General features: G+C 36.5%; 1 long non-coding RNA gene across 1 annotated transcript; it reads left to right on the top strand.

The window, feature by feature from the left end:
* Positions 1 to 2,022, top strand: LOC108948283 (uncharacterized). Its single transcript, XR_004511739.2, has 2 exons — positions 1 to 258; positions 1,711 to 2,022. It is a non-coding gene; the product is annotated as an uncharacterized lncRNA (long non-coding RNA).
* The last annotated feature ends 4,115 nt before the right edge of the window (positions 2,023 to 6,137 follow it).

The raw sequence follows: 6,137 nt of genomic DNA on the forward strand, positions 1-6,137 counted from the left end.
CAGCCACCGCCCATTTCCCATTTCCCATTTTCCCATTCTCAAACTCTCAAATCCAGCAGCTCTTTCTCACGTGAAGACTAATGGAAGTCTCAAAATTCAACACTTTTCACTTCCTTCCTTCAACTCTACTCCGTTCCTGTAAGAAGGAAGTGAAGTTGCCGCTACCGCCGTCTCTGCATCTACAATTGACTGCTAACGATGGAAACCACTCCTGGTGCTCTTCTTTAAGGCAATCAATCAGGAGGAATTCAACATTTTGTAAGTTGTTTAGCAAATACTGTGTTCCTGTGGAATGAATCTCATGAGTAGCTTTACATCATTAACAAATAAATCACTCAAGCAAAAATATGCAATCGATAAAGTAGCGTATATTGTTTTTTGAAAAAACAAAGCCATGATCTAATTGGTGGCTGAATCATTCTGGGTGATTTGAGGCAAAGCAACTCCAAGGAATTGCTTGAGCTAATATGCCCGAAATTGGGTCCTAATCAGATTGTTTCCTCCTTCCTTTGGTATTTATGTAGACATGTGCTTAGAAGCAGATAACTTTTGTTATACTGTAGTTCATTGAGAGTGGCTCCAGTTAAGCTTATGACTTGCTGATTAAAACAGACAATCAGAAATAGTTCGAAATCTCTTCGGGAGTTCGTGGTGTTATGGGTAATGATTATCTTCGAAAACTTTCAGAATTCGAGCACGTGGGTTCGAGGGTGATTTTATCAACTTTTTGAGCGGAGTTGATTTTTTTTGTAAATTGAATTATAATGAGTATTAGAGTATATATTTATGGATTTGCACATCTATTGACTAGTTTTGGAGCGATGGGCATCAGTTTGAGTTGTTGGAAAGGTTTTGTAGCCGGTTATGGAATTTCGGAGCGAGGTAAGTCTCTTTTCTAACCTTGTAAAAGGGAAATTAACCTCATAAGGAATTGAATTCATGGGTGCTCTTATTTACGGGGGCTACGTATGCACGAGTGGACGAGAGTCCGTGCGTAGCTACTAATTATGCCTATGCCCGGATAGTTTTAGGTTTACACCATGCCTTATTGATACCGTTATTTGATTATGTTTGTTATTTGCCTTGAAAAGAGTTGAGATTTGAGTATGCTTATTAATTGCTTTGAAAAGAGTTGAAATTGAGGATTTCGAAATTTGAAAGTTTTCATTTGATTTTCGTATTTTGAAAAGAATTGAGGAATATTATAATAACTTGAGAAATCTATGTTCAACCGCGTCGCAACTATATTCCGCGAGCGGGGTAAATTTTCACTACTCTCATGGGAGGTGGGCGTTCGCCTCGGCAGGTTAATAGATGCATTTATGGTTCGCGACGTTCGATCCTCGGCATCGCACCGTTTAAATATTTATGTTGGATCGGGTCGTACAACCTCGGCATGACTTTCGCATGATTACTCTTTGGAACTAATAATAATTAATATTGCTTCATTTGCTTGAGATATAAATTGTTAAATGATGAAAATAAGATTCGGGAATTTCTATTAGTACAAGAATTGTTTATTATTTTCGGTTATTGAGTTTTCAGCTATATTATGAAAATCCATGCTTAATTATGATATCCGTATTTTATTGTGAGCGTAAGTGTCAGAGTCGACCTCTCGTCACTTCTTCTTCGAGGTTAGACTGGATACTTACTGGGTACGCATTTATTTACGTACTCATACTACACTTGCTGTACATTTTTGTGCAGGTACATATATGTCTAGTGGCCTTGTGAGCGCAGAGGCGCGGTTATTGCGGGGACTTAGATGAGTTGCATCTCTTGTTGCGATCCGCAGCCAATAGAGTCTCCTTCAGAGTTATTTATATTTTTTCTGTCTAATTTGTATTCCGGATAGATATTGTATTTTATTTTACTTTCTAGTTGATGCTCATGTACTGGTGACATCGGGGTTTGGGGGTACTTATGGGTTGTTCAGTATCGTAGTTGCGAAAATATTTTCATTTACTCTGTAAATTTTATCTCTTATTATTTAATTGAAGAAAATTATGATTTCAAAAATACTAAAATAAGTAATTAAGTTGATAAATTATTGTTGGCTTGCCTAGGCGCCATCACGACCTTTAATGGATTTTTGGGTCGTGACACCTCTAACCCTCTACACCTATTTTCCTCTAATACTCCTGGGGTATCTCTCGTTACTGTTCCTTTTGCTGATAATGGGTTTGGGGGATGGAGTAGGAACATGATTGTATCCCTCTCATCTAGAAATAAATTGGCTTTTGTCGATAGAAGTTGTCCTAAACCTGCTGAGGATTCTCTTCAGTTTCAACAATGGAATAGGTGCAACAACATGGTCATCTCTTGGTTGACCAGTTCACTTTCCTCGGACATTGCTGAAAGTGTCCAGTATTATGAGACTGTTGAGAGTATTTGGATTTAGCTTAATAAAAGATATAGTTCAGTCGATGGGACTAAGGTATTTGAGTTAAAAAAGGAAATTGCCTCAACCTTCCAAGGGTCCTTAGATATAGCCTCATATTTTAACAAACTGAAGAAATTGTGGGATGAGTTAGTCTACATGTGCACTAATCATGCAAACAGATGCTCTTGTCCTGTCAAGTCTGATCTTCAAAAAGAAAAAGAGGAGAATAAGGTGCATCAGTTCCTCATGAGACTTAATGATGTATATGTTAGTGTGAGGAGCAACTTGCTCATGATGCATACCCTACCTTCTCTTGATAGTGTTTACAATATCCTCCTCCAAGATGAAAGTAAAAGGCAAATCAGTCCTTCCTCTCAGTTTCAGGCTTAGGCAGCCTCTTTCAATGCAAATTTCAATAACCCTACCAACAAACCTGCCAAATCTCCAAGTCAGTTCTTTCAGAAAATTAATTTTGATCCAAGTAAATCAAATCTGATGTGTAGATACTGTAAGAAGCCTGGTCACAGCATTGAAATATTCTATAAGCTTCATGGTTTCCCTTCCAACTTCAAATTTACTAAAAGGAAGAAAGTGGCTGCTAATGTTGAGGTTCAACAGGCTCCTGTCATTCCTGATACCAATTCTCCATCTGAGCATTCTTCTGAGTCCACCTCTCTGAATTTTGGTCTCACAAAAGAGCAATATACACAACTGATGCTTCTGCTACAACAAAGTCATGTATCAAAACAAGGCCCTTAGTCTAGTCTTATGGCTTATGCAACTTTTGATGGTATAATTTCACCTTCTGAATCTGTAGGAGTTTGCTATGGTACTTGTATGTTAACTAGGGTCAATGATTACAATTGGATTATAGATTCTGGGGCCACTAACCACAGGACTTCTAACAAAGATCTACTCTTTGATATTAAACCCCTTGTTGTGCGCTACCTAGTCACTCTTCCAAATGGTTATAAAGTTAAAGTAACTGGCACTGATTCAATACATTTTCTCTCTTTCATCCTTGATCATGTATTGTACATCCCTAGCTTTCACTACAATTTCATTTATGTCTACCAGCTTGTATCTTATTTAGACTGTGATATGTTGTTCACCAAACGTTGATGTCTTCTTTAGGGCCCTTCACTGTAGAGCCCAGTGGAAGTTAGTAAGGTGGAACTTGAGCTTTACAAGCTTGTACTAGATGACTTCACATTTTGTCTGCTTCTGTTTCTAATGACTCTTCTTCTATCATTTGTAAATACCATTCTCCATTGCTTTCTGTAGCTTCTGATTCTCATTGTACAAATCATTCCACTGTTAATAAAATGGAGATTTTATGGCATAACATATTAGGACATATTCCTTTTGTTAGAATGAAAGATATTTCTATTATCCCATGCAAGTTTTCTGCTACTAAGCCTTTTGTTTGTTTTTTTTGTCCCTTGGCTAGGCAATCTAGACTTTCATTCCCAAATAGCTCTATTAAAACCTCATCCCCTTTCCAACTTGTTCATGTAGACACTTGGGGACCCTATCATAGTCCAACTTACAATGGTTTCAAGTATTTTCTTACCTTAGTTGACGATTTCACTAGAGCTACTTGGACTCACCTTATTGGGTCCAAGAACAATGCTTTTCCTTTGATCAAAGCTTTTGTGGCCATGGTCAAGACACAATTCAATGTTTCCATTAAAGATTTTAGAAGTGACAATGCCTATGAGTTGGGTTCCAGCCACATCCACTCAATTCTTTCTTGACCACGGGATCACACATCAAACTTCATGCCCTCACACACCACAACAAAATAGAGTGGTGGAGAGGAAGCATAGATATTTACTGGAAACCTCAAGGGTTTTACTTTTTCAATCCAAATTACCTTTAAAGTTCTGGGGTGACTGTGTTTTGACAGCCACATATCTGATCAACAGATTCCTTTCCAAACTTTTAAAAAATAAATCACCCTTTGAACTACTATATGGCTTGCCTCATGCATATGAACATCTCAGGTCATTTCATTGCCTCTGCTACCACACTGTTCCCTAATGTAATAGAGACAAGTTTCAGCCTAAGGTTGATCCTTGTGTTTTCATTAGTTATCCTTTGGGTAAGGAAGGCTACAAACTTTATAACTTGACCACTAAACTAACATTAATATCCAGAGATATTGTCTTTCATGAATCTGTCTTTCCTTTTGCTTGTGCTAAATCTATTTCTCCTCATCTTCCTAATTTTCTTCCTATTTCAGAAGAATCTTCATCTTTACCTCCACCCTCATCTTCAACACTTGTTCCTGAGTCTCCTTCCGCATTATCCACTAACACCCCCTCATCTCCTCCTTCCACTTCTTAACCAGTTGTTCCTCCTCTTGTTCTACCACTTAGAAGATCCTCTAGGGATCACCATCCACCTGCTCACCCTCAGCCTTATGTTTATGTCACGACCTAAATTTTCCTCCATAGGATGTCGTGATCACCTAGTCTTAAGGACTAGGTAAGCCTAACACTTACTAAATTAGTGGTAACTCAACCAACAATTATTAAATATGAAATAGAAATTTTCAACAATACCAAAATTGGTAGTACAAGTCACAAGCTCTACAGAGTATACTAGAAAAATTGCTAAATACAACTGTTCCAGAATAGAATCAATAGTGCAGGAAAAATATCAGAAGGTGACCCTGGGTCTGCGAATGCGACAACAAGTATACCTTAAGTCTCCACAGAAATGTCCAATCAATTAGCAAGATTATCAACAACACTGAGGTACCTGGATCTGCACAAAAATGTGCAGAAGAGTAGTATGAGTACACCACAGAGGTACCCAATAAGTATCAAGCCTAACCTCGATAGAGTAGTGATGAAGCTAGGTCAAGACACCTACCGGACATATAAATATGTATAAAATACTACATAAAGCGAACAAGGAAGGAATATCAATGTAAGGCCATTAACCGGAGAATTTCCAATTCAAATCAACAATGAGAACATGGAATAACAACGACAAAACAATCAAGTAATTACGCAACAACATAGTCAGAGTACAAATGACATATGAGTAGGTTCAATTAAGGAATCTTATGACAAATCAGTCAATTAAATCATTTATGATGCATATAATTCAACATAAATTACCCGAAGTATCACTCCTCGAAATCTCAATTCATGATTCACAACTTTCAAATTCTTACATAGGTGGCATCTTGTGCCCACATCTTCCAAATCACTTTTTGCACGGTAAAATCCTCGTGCTACCATGTGTATAATTTCTGTATCAATATCAACCAAGATGACCAATGAATAATTTAAATATAATTAAATATAATTTCCAAATTAAATGCAGTGAAACATCAAATGAGTCATTAAACCAATTTAGGATTTAAATAAGATAAAATAGTAGAAAGGTTGTACAAATAGAATATCAATTGAGTTTAGTTTAGAAATATATGAGATTCGATAAAATGTTGTATTTATACAAAATAAGATATTCAATCAAGTTTTAACAAAATAAATATAAGATCTATTAAAGTAAAAGGAAATAAAAAAAAATCATGCAATTTACACGACAATAAGATAATGAGAGGGTTGATACATCAATTAGAGTAAAAATATAATCACCATTTAAATTAGTAGACCTTCGAATGAGGTATGAGTTTTATTTTTGAAAGACACACAAGTGGAACAACTTGAAAATTCTTTCATTTATATCTGCGAAATTTTTTAGCAACCTAACATATCACATAAAATGCATGACT

This window comes from Nicotiana tomentosiformis, chromosome 8, assembly GCF_000390325.3.
Source record: "Nicotiana tomentosiformis chromosome 8, ASM39032v3, whole genome shotgun sequence".
Lineage (NCBI taxonomy): Eukaryota > Viridiplantae > Streptophyta > Magnoliopsida > Solanales > Solanaceae > Nicotiana > Nicotiana tomentosiformis.